The sequence below is a fragment of the Petaurus breviceps genome, unplaced genomic scaffold (assembly GCF_028583685.1).
Source record: "Petaurus breviceps papuanus isolate PSGF00001 unplaced genomic scaffold, PetGlider_PUasm1.0 98, whole genome shotgun sequence".
Classification (NCBI taxonomy): Eukaryota; Metazoa; Chordata; class Mammalia; order Diprotodontia; family Petauridae; genus Petaurus; species Petaurus breviceps.
In genome coordinates this window covers 52,032,856-52,048,127 of record NW_027187460.1, presented here as the reverse complement: position 1 = coordinate 52,048,127, position 15,272 = coordinate 52,032,856, and the positions used below count along the sequence as shown (strand labels likewise).

At 37.2% G+C, this 15,272-nt stretch overlaps 1 long non-coding RNA gene across 2 annotated transcripts in view; it reads left to right on the top strand.

The window, feature by feature from the left end:
• LOC138155862 (uncharacterized) overlaps positions 1-14,582 on the top strand; it is a 73,031-nt gene extending 58,449 nt beyond the window's left edge. Inside the window, exons 4-5 of one of the 2 annotated variants that reach the window (XR_011167013.1) lie at positions 9,771-9,963; positions 11,580-14,582. This is a non-coding gene — a long non-coding RNA (uncharacterized lncRNA). Of the gene's footprint in view, positions 1-9,770; positions 10,544-11,579 lie in introns of those variants that run through there. The other variant, XR_011167012.1, reaches the window with a different exon arrangement.
• The last annotated feature ends 690 nt before the right edge of the window (positions 14,583-15,272 follow it).

Here is a 15,272-nt window from a genome sequence, read left to right as displayed (position 1 = left end):
TATTGAATGGATGTCACTCAGTTACATAGGAAGTTAATTAGAACGTTCCAGTCCTCTAAGCAGCCTCTATTAATAGAAGTTTCCCCTACATACAATCTCTAATTTCAATGGGATCACATTGAAATTGCGTATTCTAGGCCAGGCATAATTCGGGCCAGTCCAGTGATTCGAGCTTCAGATTGGAATGCAATGAAACATTCAAGGGCCATAAAATGCAATAAAAATAGCTTAACTTAGAATAAAAAAGGATACGCTTTACTGAAAACAGACATAGCTCCCCTCTGCTTCTGTATTCACCAGGATAGCAATGCTGGGTTGGAAAGATGTCCTGCCAGACAGTAGGAACTCTACCATGTCTCCAGAGTGCCAACTCTTCACAGGCTGGGCTTTTGAAATCTGAAGTCCTCTGGACCAACCAAATCCTGAGGAAGACTTCCTTGCTTCCTTAAAGGGAAACCACCCAGCTTATGTAAAATAAATGCTGTACCTAACATACTGGATTACAAAATGAAGTCATACACTGCTCTTTCCTGTAGGTCCTTTTAGATTTATACCCATGTGGTTTCATGATGTTCTTACCCCCAAGATGGGGGAATTGATTAGAGGATGTCTTTTAGGCTCCTTTAAGCCCCTATGAATCTATGACACTTCCCTGAAAGCTGCTCAAAACATTAGACATTTAAAATATTGTATCAGATGTTTATCTTAGAGAATATTCCATTATGGCCCTTTTCGCCCTGTTGACTTACCTGTAAACTTTGCACAGCTATGAATAAGTACAGCACATATTCAGATCCCATGACCATCTTGTTGAAATACTGGTTTGCCTTTAGTCAACTCTCCTGATTCATTTACCTTTAGAGATGGAAGGAAGGACTAGGAAAGGTCAACCACAACTTTCATCAAGCTGGAACCAGCACTGCATTTTTATGGAAGGCAATGAGCTTGTTGACCAGTGTTTTTGTGGATGCTGATATCTCTGGCTCTAGCAATATGTGACAACTATTCTGTCTCTATGTCTATCAAGAATTATTAATGATTAATAAACTTCACAAAAATTATATTAAGGACTTTTGTTGCTCTAGTGCTGTAAGAGGCAACATAGAGTAGTGGATGGAAGTCTGGCATTGGAGTGAGGAAGACCTGGGGTCAATTTTGCTTCTGGTTTATACTAGCTATATGATCCTGGGTAAATCACGTAAAATGTCAGTGACCCAAGTTACAGTCTCTGCATTAGTAGAAGGAGTTTCTGTATTTAGTTTTCCATGTAGCTAATTTCAGATATGGCCCAAAATAAAATACAATTTCCAGAGCACAATCCTCACTCTATACCCACTGAGGAAGGTCATGCAAATATTTTATCCTTGTTTTGCAGAAATGGCAGGAAAAAGTCCAAGTTTCAGAGAGATGACTTGTCCCACTAGTATGTGACAAAACCAAGAATTGAACTCAAGTCTCTGACCTCCTGGTTCAGAGCACTTGCCACTATCACACAATAGTGATAGAGTGGATGATGACTAGGCTTGGAATCAGGAAGATTTGTCTTCATGAGTTCAAATCCAGCCTCAGACTTACGAGTTACATGACTTTAGGCAAGTCACTTAACCTGTATTTGCTTCAGTTTCCACAACTATAAAATGGGGATAAGCATGGCACCTAGCTCTCAGGGTTCTTGTGAAAATCAAATGAGATAATATTTCTAAAGCACTTAGCACAGTGCTGGGCACATAGAAGGCACTGAATAAATGCTTGTTTCTTCCTTCTTTAAGATAGTTTTTTTTTCTCTCCCCTTCAGAGACATGACCAAGGCTTCTCTAGCTAACTAGACTGTAATTTTTTGAAGTGAAAATGCGAAAATTATTTCCAGGTTATCCTTTTTCACATAGCTCAAAGGCATGTAAATTAATATTGATGTAGACATGGTGGCAACCTGAACTATAAACAGAGAAATTGTAAATGGAGTCAGCTGTTGCTTGTGATCTTTGAGTATATTAACTGCTTTTGGATTATTTGTAGCAATCTGGGATGTCATCACCTCTGGGGACTAGAGCTATAAGTGAGTATGCCAAGTTAGGAAGGGGTCCATCCTAGCTAGGCACAAATGGAGTGGAATGTTTATATATGGATATATGTATATAAATGTATGTCTCTGATTACATTTCTAAAACTGACTTACCTCACTTATTGCATGTTCTCTCTCTTCTCTGAACTTTTCTAGAACCCATTAATTTGGTGATCTTAATTTATTGCCTTGTATTATTAGTCATAACAAGTACTACGACATAAACACAATAATTATTTGAATTTATATAATGATTTAAGTTTTGCAAGATGCTTTACATATAATATCTCATTGATCCCTACAAGAATCCTGAGAGGTAGGTACTATTAATATCCTCATTTTACAGGGAAGGAAACTGAAGTTGAGAGAATAAGTGACTTACCCATGGCCACATAGCTAGTGATTTTTTAAAGAAGGATTTGAGCTTAGGTTCTGAGCTCATGTCTAGTACTCTGTCTACTGCATCACTAGTCAGGAAGACCAGAGTTCAGGTCCCACCTCTGACAAATATTGTCTGTATAATCCTATGATCCTGGGCTAATCACTTTATTATTCAGTGCTCTAGACAACTCTCTAATATTATATATTGCAGAGAAGGTGCTGACCTGCATTGGTAGATGGAATTCTCTGTATCAATGAAATCATAGGTCCAGTCCCTATTCTCTCTGAACCTAACATGCCTCCACCTCCCTCCACCCTCTCAATTTGCTTCATATTTCACTGAAAAAATTGAAGGCATTCACTGAGAGCTCCTTCTTTTCCCTTCTCCTTGTTTCACACCACCCAGATGATTTCTGCCACAATTTTCTCCTTCACTCCCGTTTCTCCTTGCCAATGCCAACCCCTCTATATGCACAAATGATCTCATTCCTTCCATCTCCTCTAGCAGATTGTCCTCTCCATCTCCACTTTCATTTATCTTCAAACTCTCCCACTAGGTATCATTCCATATCTCTCTTTCCTTCAGAAGGTAATCTATAGTAGATACCTTCTCTTCTTTTTCCTCTCACTGTCTTCTTAACTCTCTACAGTCTTGTGTCTGACCTTATTCAACCAAAACTGCTATCTCCACAGTCAATAACAATTGCTTAGATCTTTTCTCAGTCTTCATCCTTCTTGACCTCTCTGCAGCATTTGACACTGTCAATCACCCTCTTCTCTTGCTACTCTCTTCTTTCTCTAAGTTTTCAGGACACTACTTTCTCCTGGTTCTCCTGCTACCTATCTGACTGTTCTCTTCCCAGACACCTTTCGTACATCTTCCTCCATACATGCTCCCTAATTACGGGTGTCCTACAGGGCTCTGTCCTGAGCCTTCTTATGTCACTTTATACTGTTTCATTTCGTGATCTCATCAGCAGCCATGGGTTCAATTATCATCTCAATGCTGATGATTCTCAATCTAATTATTCAGCCCTAAACTTTCCTCTACCTCCAGTCTCAGACTTAAATGCCTATTAGACATCTCAAATTGGATGTCTAGGAGACATCTTAAACTCAATTTGTCCAAAACTGACCTCATTAATTTTCCCCTCAAATTTCTTACTTCTTCTAAATTTTCCTATTACTGTCAATGGCATCATCATCCTCCCAGTCTCTAGGCTTCCAACCTTGACTCTTCACTATCTCTCAACCAACTCCCCTATATCCTATCTGTTAATTTTACCTTTGTAGCATCCCTCCAATATTCCCCCTTTTCTCCTCTGATGCTGCCTCCACCCTGATGCATGGCAGGACTTCATCTACAAATTCCTGGTCTTTTGCAATAGTCTGCTGGTTGGTCTCCCTTCTTGGCACAAGTTTCTCCCCACTTCTGTCAGTCCTCCACTCAGCTGCCATAATGATTTTCCTAAAGCATAATTCTGACCATGTCACCCCACTACTGATCAGTAAACTCCAGTGACTCACTATGACCTCTAACATTAAATATAAAATACTCTGTTTGGTATTCAAAGCCATCATAACCTACCCCACCCCATCCAGTGATGTTGGCCTCCTTGCTGTTCCTCAAACAAGACACTTCATTGCCTGACTAGGCGTTTTCCCTTTCTGTCTCCCCATGCATGCCTGGAATCTATAGCCCCTTGTCTGTACCTGCTAGCTTACCTGACTTCCTACAAGTCCCAGCTAAAATCCTATCTTTTACTGGAAGCCTTTCCAAATCCCTTTTAATTCTAATGTCTTCCCTCTGATATAATCATCAATTTATCCTGTATGTATTATTTGTACATAATTATTTGCATTTTTGTTTCCCCTGTTAGATTGTGAGCTTCTTGAGAGCAGGGCCTATGTCTTGCCTTTCTTGTTATACTTAGTTCTTACTACAAGTACTTTGCATGTAGTAGATACTTAATAAATGTTTATTGACTTTCTATCTACTATAGCTAATTACTTTTTCAGCTATAGATCTTTTCTTCTCAACTAAGCACAGTGAGGGCAGAGGCCACATATTATATTTTTGACTCCGTTTGTTGTTCTGTCATTTTTCAGTCTGACTCTTCATGACCCCATTTGAGGTTTTTTTGGCAGAGATACTGAAGTGGTTTGCCATTTCCTTCTACAGCTAATTTTACAGATGAAGAAACTGAGGCACTTAGCATTAAGTCATTTGCCCAGGGTCACACAGCTAGCAAATGTCTGAAGTCATATTTGAACTCAGGGAGATGGGTCTTCCTGACTCCAAGGCTGTCACTCCATCCTCTGTGCCAGCTAGCTGCCACCTTTAATTCCATAGTATCCATTATACTGCCTTATTTGTTGATTGATTGGTTTTTTTTATGTTCCTGTTTCTTCTCCCTTCTATTACTATCTAATATTAACTTTATTAACATATAGCTAATAGTCTTTGAAAAAAATTTTAGTTCAGATCTTTGATTTAATTAGTGCAGAGAATCCTTGCCCTGGACATTCCTACCACCAGTCAGGAAACTTGATTTGCCAGTGGTTACACAATTAGTATGTATTAGAAGAGACACTTGAACCTAGGTTTTCCAGACTTCCAAACCTCCCTATTTCTGTTGAATATAATGTCATTCTTCAGATTTCCCAGGTTTGTCACCACAGTGTTATCTTCAATTTCTCACTCTCTCACCCCACAAATCTTCACTTTTCTACTTCTATAACATCTCTCAATCTTAGTTTTTCTCTCCCCTCAGATGACTGCCATCATACTTCATGTCCTGCTTGCCACGTGTTGTACTACTGCAATGGCCTTCTCTTTGGTCTACCTGTCTCAAGTCTCTTCCTGCTCTAATCCATCCTCCTCACAACTACCAGAGTGATTTTTCTTCAGTAGAGCTCTATGTCATTCCCTTTAGTGTATGATATTCAGGGGTCCCCATGATGAAATTAAAGTCTACGATGTTTGTTTTTTAAAGTCCTTTACAACCTGGTCCCAATCTACATTTCCAATCTTTTTACTTTGCTTCCTGCACTTTAAGATCCAAGTAAATGACTTTCATTCAGTTTCTCACATACAGTACTCCATCTCCCTTCCCTATGTCACTGCTTTGGCCATCTTCCTTCCCTGAGTGCACTCCCTCCTCATCCCCACCCCTTTGCCTCCAAGGTACAGTTCAAATACTGCATTCTACATTAAGCCTTTCCAAATTCCACCAAGTGCTCACATGTTTATAATATATTTACATATATGTATATATATACATATACATGTCATACATAGACATCTATATATATATATATACATCTCTCTCCACACACACAAACTCTTATACACTCAATTACATACACATATATGTCATCTCCCCTGATAGACCATAAGCTTCTTGAGAGTGAGAATTCTCAGTGCCTAGCACAGTGCCTGACATAAATGTTTTTTGATTGATTGATAGACTCTCTGGTGGGATCCACCACACTATATTACAATACAATATTCCTTCGTATCCCCAGAACCTAGCATGGTGCCTGGCCCATTATTGATTATTAAAAATAGGAAAATAAAATTTCAGGTGTTTATATGAATATAAAATGCTTTTTATTTAAATTGAAGGAATCAAATCATGATCTAAATAACCAGGTAGGAAGATGCAGTTTGGCATTTTTTTCTATAAAAGGTACTTTGATCTTACTTGATATTTAACTTAAATTTCAAGAAACATTTATTAAATTGTTCAATCAAACCATCAACTAACAAGCATCTATTAGGCCACATTACATGTCAGGCAATATGCTAGGTACTGGTGATATAAGTACAAAAAATAGAACAGTCCTTCACCTCAAAGAGATAACCATGGGGAAAACAACAGGTACACATATAAATAGTTACTGGGCCAATAAACACTTACTAAGCACCTACTGTGTTCCAGGAACTGTGCTGAGTGCTAGTGATACAAAGAGACCTAAAAGAACTGTTCTTAAAAAATTCATAGTCTAATACAAACAGGTATATATATATATGGGATAAATTGTGGATCAGGCCTGCACAACATACGGCCCAAGGACTGCTTAAGGCCTGCCAAAAGATTTTGGGTAACCCACGAAAAATGTAGAGAATGTAAAAGAAAGTAAAGATGTAAGGAGTGCTTTGTTTGTGCCCTGTTTAACCCGCCTTCCACTAGTCACTATTGTGCCCATCATGTAACTTGGTGGATAGGTTGCCACTGCACTCTCTTGTGTGTAATGTGACCTGAGGCAACCAGCCATTGTCATTCTGTCTCTAGTCTGAGAGGAGAGAGAGTCCTATCTTTTTGCTGTGTTTTCGGTCATTGCTAAATGTAAAGAGTAAGAAAATCTGAAAAATGTATTAAAACTTGTACAGCTTGGCAAAGTAATTTTTTTAAACATTAATGTGATTTCATAATAAATAAAAATCTTAAGTAATAAACAATTTATTGATATTTTTGGAATTTTCCTTTAAAATATGGTTTATTTGAAAATAATTTAATCATTAATTGTACCTTTACCTGGAAAGTGAGCCACGAAAAACTCATCTGCAGGCTGAAGAAGCCTATTTTAATTTTGGCCCCTGGCTACTGCAAAGTTGTGCAGGTCTGTTAAAGATATTCAAGAGGAAAGTCACTAGAATTAAAGCAGTCCAGGACAGACTTCCTGTAGAAGTTAGAATTTTAACTGGGACTTTAAAGAAGCCAGAAAATACAGGAAGTGGAGATGAGGAAAGAGAGAATTCCAAAAATGGGGAACAGCCAGAGAAGATGTCCAGAGATGGGAAATGGAGCATTGTTTTTGGGAAACAGCAAGGAGGTCGGTGTAAATTGTAAAAAGACTAGAAAAGTGTGTGTAGGGGTGAGGTTATGAAAGGCTTTGAATACAAACAAAAGATTGTTGATCTGACATTGGATCTGTTAGGGAGCCACTGGAGTTTATTGAACAGTGGGTTGATGTGGTCAGACCTATACTTTAGGAAAATCACCTTGACAGCTGAAAGGAGGATGGACTGGAGGAGGGAGAGGCTTGTGGCAGGGAGAACAACCAGTAGGCTATTGGATTAGTTCAGGCATATGCTGATTAGGGCCACCGGGTTGGTGGCAGTATCTAAGGAGAGAAGGGGGCTTATGAAAGAGAAGTAGAGAGAGAGAGAGTAAAGTCAAGGAAAACACCTAGTTTGCAAGTTTGGGGGAGTAGGTGATTGGTGTTTTCCTTGACAGTAATAGCAAAGTTAGTAGGAAAGAGGTTTTTTTGTTTGTTTGTTTGTTTTTGGAGGGGGGGAGATAATGAGTTCAGTTTTGTACATGTTGAGTTTAGGATGTCTACTGCACATTCAGTTTGAGATATCTGAAATGAAGTTGGAAATAAATGATTGGAGGTCAGCAGAGAATTTCGGGCTAGATGAATAAATTTAAGAACCATTAGCATAATTAAATCCATGGAAATTTGTAACATCACCAACCAAAGTAGAGGGAGAAGGGGAAAGGGCCCAAGATAGAGCCTTGTGGGACGTCCATGGTTAGTGGGTGTGATTTGGATGAAGATCTAGCAAAGGAGATTGAGAAAGATCAGTCAATTAAATAAGAGGTGAACCAGGGGAGAATAGTTTCATGAAAACCTTATTATTGTCATTATTAATTGTTATTTTTGATCCTTAGTGAGTTGGGCCTAAAACTGAGGAAAAAGAGTCTAGAATAGTATCTTCAGGGCTTAGCACAGTGCCTGGTACATAATAGTAAAGTCAAGTCAAATCAACATTTTATTAAATCCTTACTATACACCAGGCAATGTGCTAAATGCTGAGAATACAAACACAAGCAGAAATCCAAGTCCTCAAGGGACTAAAAGTCTAAGGGGGGAAGATTAAAAAAAGGAACTGAAAAATGGGGGAAGAGGAGGAAGAAGAGATAAAGGTACTCAGTGTGGAGGCGTCTCAGAGAAAGTTCAGGAGAGTTAGGGATGCAACCTGGAGAAGAAGGAAGACATATTCGGCCTTGTTACCTTGCTTAAAATGGAGGTTTGGAAACAAACTAGCCAATTAAAGGGAGATGCTCCAGGGAAAAGGGTAGTTCTGATCTCCAGGGTAGAGTGAGTTTCCAGGGTGAAGAGATTTCTAGGACATAATTGGCACTTAATAAATGCTAGCTGATTGATTGACTGACTATATATCTGACTTATGAAGTACTACAATCTCAGAAGAATTAAAACAACAAACAACCAAAAAGACAATGGAAAGATAAATAGTGGGCACCAATAGGCCATAGCACATTACCTTTGATGATGTGCAGGACAGCCAGAGTAGAAGATATTGAGAATATATCTGGCCAGAAATGTGGTGACCTGTCTAATTATATATCAAGAATAAGAGATAACTATTCACATGAGAACACTGTTACAGCAGGAGATATTAAAATAACCAGAGAAAGGCTTCTATTTAACTAGGTAATTCCTCTTATCAAAGATTTATAGGAAAACATGAACAAAAAAAGGACAGATAGAAGAAAAAAGTGTGGACTAATTGTCATCTGCATCAAAGAGGGAGTGACCACAACCAACAAAATAAAAAATCTTGCAAAGTATAAGCTCTCAAAAAGTTAAATCAATGTTGTTTCAAATACTTTGAAATCATTGTAAATGTTATCCTTTCTGTTCATGGGAACATCACTGAATTGTAACATGAAATAAATTCTTTGTCTAGATTTTTCTTAACAATAAAAAGGCATTTTGATTTTTAAAAATTCAATTGATAGAATTTTAAGAAAAAATAATCTGACTTTTAAAAAAATTCACCTTGAAGGCGGCAAAAAAAAAAAAAGAAAATGGTTGGGTAGGATTCAAGCCAGTAAGTAGGCCATAACCCTAAAGTGCAAATTGAGAATGTGTCATTTTTGAAGCTCATTTGAGGTTTTGTGGTTAGTACATTATGAAATTAATGCCCTTATTTCCATAATACTTAAAAAAACTGTTAGGATGCAATGAGTTAAGGAATTGTTTCTTAGCAAGGTACATGCATATAAAAAAAGTAATAAAATTTTTGTCACATGAAAAATGATTTAACAACCCAGGTGGAGAATTTGTACTTCACAAATGCCAAAAATACTGAATCTGTTATCTGAAGCTATTTGTCTCCTTTGCCATGTGCCAGAAAGGAGTTCTGTTTGAACAAACTTTAGCAAAATGGAACAGCTGTCTACCAGAATGGAGATTTACTTGAGTATAAGCAAAGTTGTCTGTTTTAAGTATGGTTTGTGATTATTTTGTTTGGTTTACTAACAAACTTTTTTTCTTTTTTTTTACTATCAAGGAAAATGAAGCTACCATATTTAGACTTTACTATCAGTCCTGAAAGAGACTTGTAAGAGGATGGAGAAATAGCCTTGGAAAGAACATAGATGGGAAAAGCAACAAGTTTCCACAAACATGGCTCTCTTAAGTATCAAGAATCAGGAGTCTTGAGTTCTGGTCCTGATTGCCAAGAACTAGTTGTGTGACCTTTGGTAAGTCATGAAACTTGTCTGGATTTCAGTGTCTTCATCTATGAAAGGATTGCCTTGGCAATCCTTACAATGCCTTTCAGTGCTAAAGTCCATGATTCTTCTAGATATCTGAGGTATACTTTTCTTTGGAGGGTGGAAGACTTTTACTAACTGATACAAAGCAAAGTAAATAGAAGAAGGAGAACAACTTACACAATGACCAGGATAATAATGTAAAGGAAACCAATTTTGAAAGACCTCACAATTCTGATCAATGCATTAATCCACTTATGACTTCAAAGACTTGATGGTGACACATGCATTCCACCTACCGTGTTTCCCGGATAATAAGACACTGTCTTATTATTTTTTTTGGAAAGAAAAACACCAGAGGGCTTATTTTCAGGGGAGGGCTTATGTTGTCCTGCCTTAGCTCTCCTCCGTGGCACTGCTCTCAATGGCGCCAGCAAGCAAATCACTGGGGAAGAACAGGATGACGCACTCACTGCTGCAGCTCTGATTGGATGCAGCTCGGAGCGCGGCGTGCGTTTCACGGGGGGGCGGGACGGTGCATACAGAGGGTACTGTAATGTAGCGTGTAGCGCAGGGGATCACCTTCACTACAGTAGCAATCTCAATAGGGCTTATTTTCGGGGGAGGGCTTATTTTAGAGGAATCTTACACGGTAAGGGGAGGGCTTATTTTCTGGATAGGTCTTACTATCGGGGAAACATGGTATCAACAAGGAAATAGTGGACAATGGGTGTAGAATGATGCATATGTCTTCAGATATGGCCAGTGTGTATGTTTGTTTTGCTTGATGACTTATTCGTTTCAAGGGAGGATTCTGTTGGGAGCTGGGAGAAGTGGGGAAAAAACAAAAGACTAAGCCAGGAGACTGACCTCCTGTTACTTTTGCCTGTGATTTTAATGCTACTTTCTTTCAAGAAATCATACAAGTCTGTTTCATTTTTAATGACAATAATTTTAATCATTTGGAAGTTTTGAAATCTAATATTAAAGATAAATTACTTGTTCCTGAATTAGTGAGTCATAGGAAACTAATATAAAAATCCATATCTCATTTTTATAAAATGCTGGACTGCTCTTAAAAAGCAGAAAAAAAAATAAGTATTCACTTTTAAGCCTAACAATTTGACTTTTGTATACTAGCTATTTTTTTTTCTATGTTTGACCTGGCCAAATAACCAAACTCTTTGGTTTTGTCTGACATTTACCTGAGTTTCTCATTCAGTAAATTCACTTTAAATGTCAGAGAATCACGTGGGATTATAGATTTTAAAAATCTAATTTAAACAGCACTTCTGAGAAGTCCAAAAATATTTTGAAGAAATATTCTTTGCATCTGAATTTTGGGGGTAATTCATTAACATCAATCCAAAGGCTTACTTCAGGATGTGTGTGTGTGTAAAATTGGGTTGAATATTAGTGGGTAAATTTGAGCTCATTCATTTAAAAATATTTTCTTTAGAAACTATGTAACATCTACAAAAAACTTTAATTAAATGCTGTTCATGCTGTAACTCATATTTTAATAATTCCTTTGGAGTTTAATAATTACATTTATAGACCTCTCCTTTTAGTAATTTTTACTATTTTCCTCTTACTTTATCTAGAAGAATGGACCTAATTTGACTGAACTGAATCAGACAAAGAACCTACTACACTTGAACTATTAGTGTCCTTGTTAAAAATGACTGTCCTATGTGAAGCACTTCAAAGTTTAGAAAGAGTTTTCCTTGATGACCTAGTGAAGTAGTTTCTCCAAATAATTTTTGTCCCCATTTTATCGAGGAGGAATCAGATCCAGAGAGGTTAGATGACTTATTCTGGATATTAGGCTGCCATTAATATACAACCAAAGGCTACATTTGGTTATTTGGTAGCCATGTAGCACTATTGGTTCATCTTGAGATTGATTTCACCTAAGACTTCTAGATTTCTTTCACATTTAAGCCATATGAAGATCTCTAATGATGGTAAACACATTACTTCCTGGGGCAGACCACTTGACTTTTAAAGAGCCCTAACTGTAGTCAATCAATGAATATATCAATAAAAATGTATCAAGTGCTATGTGCCGGGCACCATATTAAGCATGGGGAATACAAAAAGAAGCAAAAGACGTTACAGCCTTGAAAGAACTAACAATTGAATGGAATTTTGACCCTGTTAGGAAATTAAACCTTGAGCAAACCTAAGGCTGCTTCTGCGACTTCTGGTTCCTAGACAGAACAAAGTCAATCTCTCTTTCCCATGACACCTCATCAGATACTTGAAGGCAGCTCTCACAACTTCCTTTCCTTTAAGTCTTCTCCTGAAGAATATTTTCTAGGGTAAACATCTCAAGTTCTTTCAAATAGTTCTCAAAAGGCATAGGTTCCAATCATCTCAATATCTTAGTTTCTCTCCTCTGGCCATGGTCCAGTTTTTCATTATTCCTCCTAAAATATGTTATCCAGAACCACACAAAATAACCCACTTGTACTTTGATCAGGGCCAGCTTAAGTGGGACTTGCCTTTGCTTTTATTGTTATTCCCAGCACTTACTGTAGTGTCTGGCATACGATTAAATGTTCATTTCCTGACTAATTATCACCTTTCATGTTTTACAGACTATGTCTCACCTTAATTGAATAGCCTAAAATTAAATTTGCTTTTTTGGCTGTGATATCTCACACTGTTGACTTATACTGATCTGGCAGTCCACCAAAACTCCCAGGTCATTTTCCCATAAACTATCTGGCCAATTTTTGTCTTATTCTTGCAATCTCAAAATAATACAGTTAGAGTTGTAGGACACATGATTCTAATTAATCAAGAAAGTGTGATCTGTTCAATAATAATGGCATCATGGTCATGTGAGCATTTTTACAGAGTTTATTTAAAAACTCTGTTTCCTGGTTATTGTAAAATATTCTTCTGACATGACCCATAATAAGGGGAAAAAAATGTTTAGAAATCATAAGTGATTGAGTAGAGGAAGTTGTAAGCAAATATTGCAACTGATTCTTCTTTGTTAGCTTTTTATGTTGTCTTGCTATTCACTTATGTAGTAATCAGTGACATAAAATATTGGCATACTGCAGGACAGTCTGTATCATATACTTGCCAGCTGGAGGCTCTCAAGATGAAGACAGAAAGGGGTAGAGGAATAGTTATTAAGTGCATGACAAGATTACCACCAATTGTGTTGGCCAAAAGACCTCACTAAAATCTGGTTTTGGTTTTTTTTTTTTTCTATTTTAATTCTAAAGTCTCCCAGGCAAAGTAGAGAGAAGGAAACAATTAGCTGAATCCATCGGGGTCAGGTCCCTAAAAAACTGCTACTGAGAGAAAAAAAAATCAGGCCCTCTGATAGTTTGATTATTTGCTTGCATCCATTAAGTTGTTTTCTACACGTTATTATAGAATCATAAAACCTTAAAGCTGGAAGTGACCTTGAAGACTTTCCAGTTAACCTTCCCATTCGGGATAGAAATTTCCCTTAAGACATCACTGACATGTGGTCAATCAGCCTCTTTTTGAACACTTCTGATGATGGTACCTTTTGGGGAAAGCCTGCTTCGATTTTAGAGTGACTCTTTGTGGACAAAGTCCATCACAGAATATGACAATAAATACAGAAAGAAACAAAGAGAAATGGACACCTGAGTAATATAGAAAGAATAATATGGATGATACAGAGACAAATACTTTTTTTTTAAGTACTACCTTTTCTTTTTGTTGGTACTGCATTATATTTTATTATAGTTTTAGTTATGATAGCTTAAATTACTTAAAGTTGATTTAGATTCAGTTTTCTAGTCAGTTAAAAAACATCATGCTCTCGCTATTTAATTCAATTAAGCAAAAACTTTCTGTCTACTTCAGAGGTGTCAAATACACCACCCTCAGGCATGTGTGCCCAGCACTCCCCAAAATGTGGTTCTAGATTAAAATGTAATTGGGAATTATTTAATAAAATAAACAAAAATACAGATAAAAATGATACTGTTAATATGTGTTTTTTTTTTTAATCAGTATGCCCACAGGGCTACTTACCTATATCCTAATGTCCCTGGTTTCTGTTTTGAGTTTGACACTGCAGGTCTTCTGACTGAGTACACAACAAAGTAAAGAAGTGGTTGGGATTTGAATTCAGATTTTTGTGACTGCAACTCTAATGCTCTCTCTACTATACCCACCTAGTTTCTATGGTGGGAGATTTGGAGTCAGATTCAAAACTTAGTTCATTACTGATTTCCTGAGTTATCTTGGGTAAGTCCCTCAACCCCTCTGGGCCTCAGTTTCCCCATCTCTCAAATGAAGGAACTAGCTGCTTCTGAGGTTCCTCTCAGTTCTAAATCTCTGATTCTATGATCTCTGTATAATTAAAGTTCAAAGGCATACTGGATTGGTTAGAACCAAAATTTGTTTTAGGACCTCAATGGTCTAACTTACCTGTTAATAAAACTTAAATACTATGCATGGGTATATGAAATTCTCTCTTTCATTTTGTTAAATTCATAAATGAGGGGTGGCTAGGTGGTACAGTGAATAGAGCACCCATCCTGGAGTCAGGAGGACCTAAGTTCAAATCCAGCCTCAGACACTTAACACTTACTAGCTGTGTGACCTCAGGCAAGTCACTTAACCCCAACTGCCTGCCCTCCTCCCTCCAAAAGAAAAAAAAAGAATCTTAAAAAATCTTTAAAATCTTAAAAAAAATAAATTCATGAATGGATAGATGAACCTTGTCCCAGTGAGGAAAAGTACATATATTTTCTAAGATAACTTCTGTCCATTTGTATTCTTCTTCTGAGTGTAGAAGACAAATTTTTTTAAGGAGTATGAAATTGCTATCCTAGAGATATAGCAGCCAGTTCTTATAGTTCTGTCATTCTTCGACTTTAAAATATCACTGATAATCACTTAAAATTGCCCAAAACACTTAGACAAATTCTGTGTTTTCAAAGGATACATAGAGTTAGTCAGCTCTGTAGTCAGATTGCAGACCTTCACTAAATAACTCTATTTAGACACTTTCTTCTGCTTGTAGAGTTCTTAATTGGCTCTTGCACTCATAGTTCCCTGGGATCATGCCACAGCATGTGTCAGCTTTATTCATCTGTATATAGTCCTCAGATGCCACTAAGAATATTATTTTAATTCAATTCAACATTTAAGCATTTAAAAGAATTCTTTAAGGATTTCAGATTTCTAGCTATTCCTTAAGAGGAAAAAAAAATTTCATCACAATGATTATTAAATGTAAATCCTGAGTGTTTTACTTAAGGATATGCCACTTATATCCACAATGACTTATC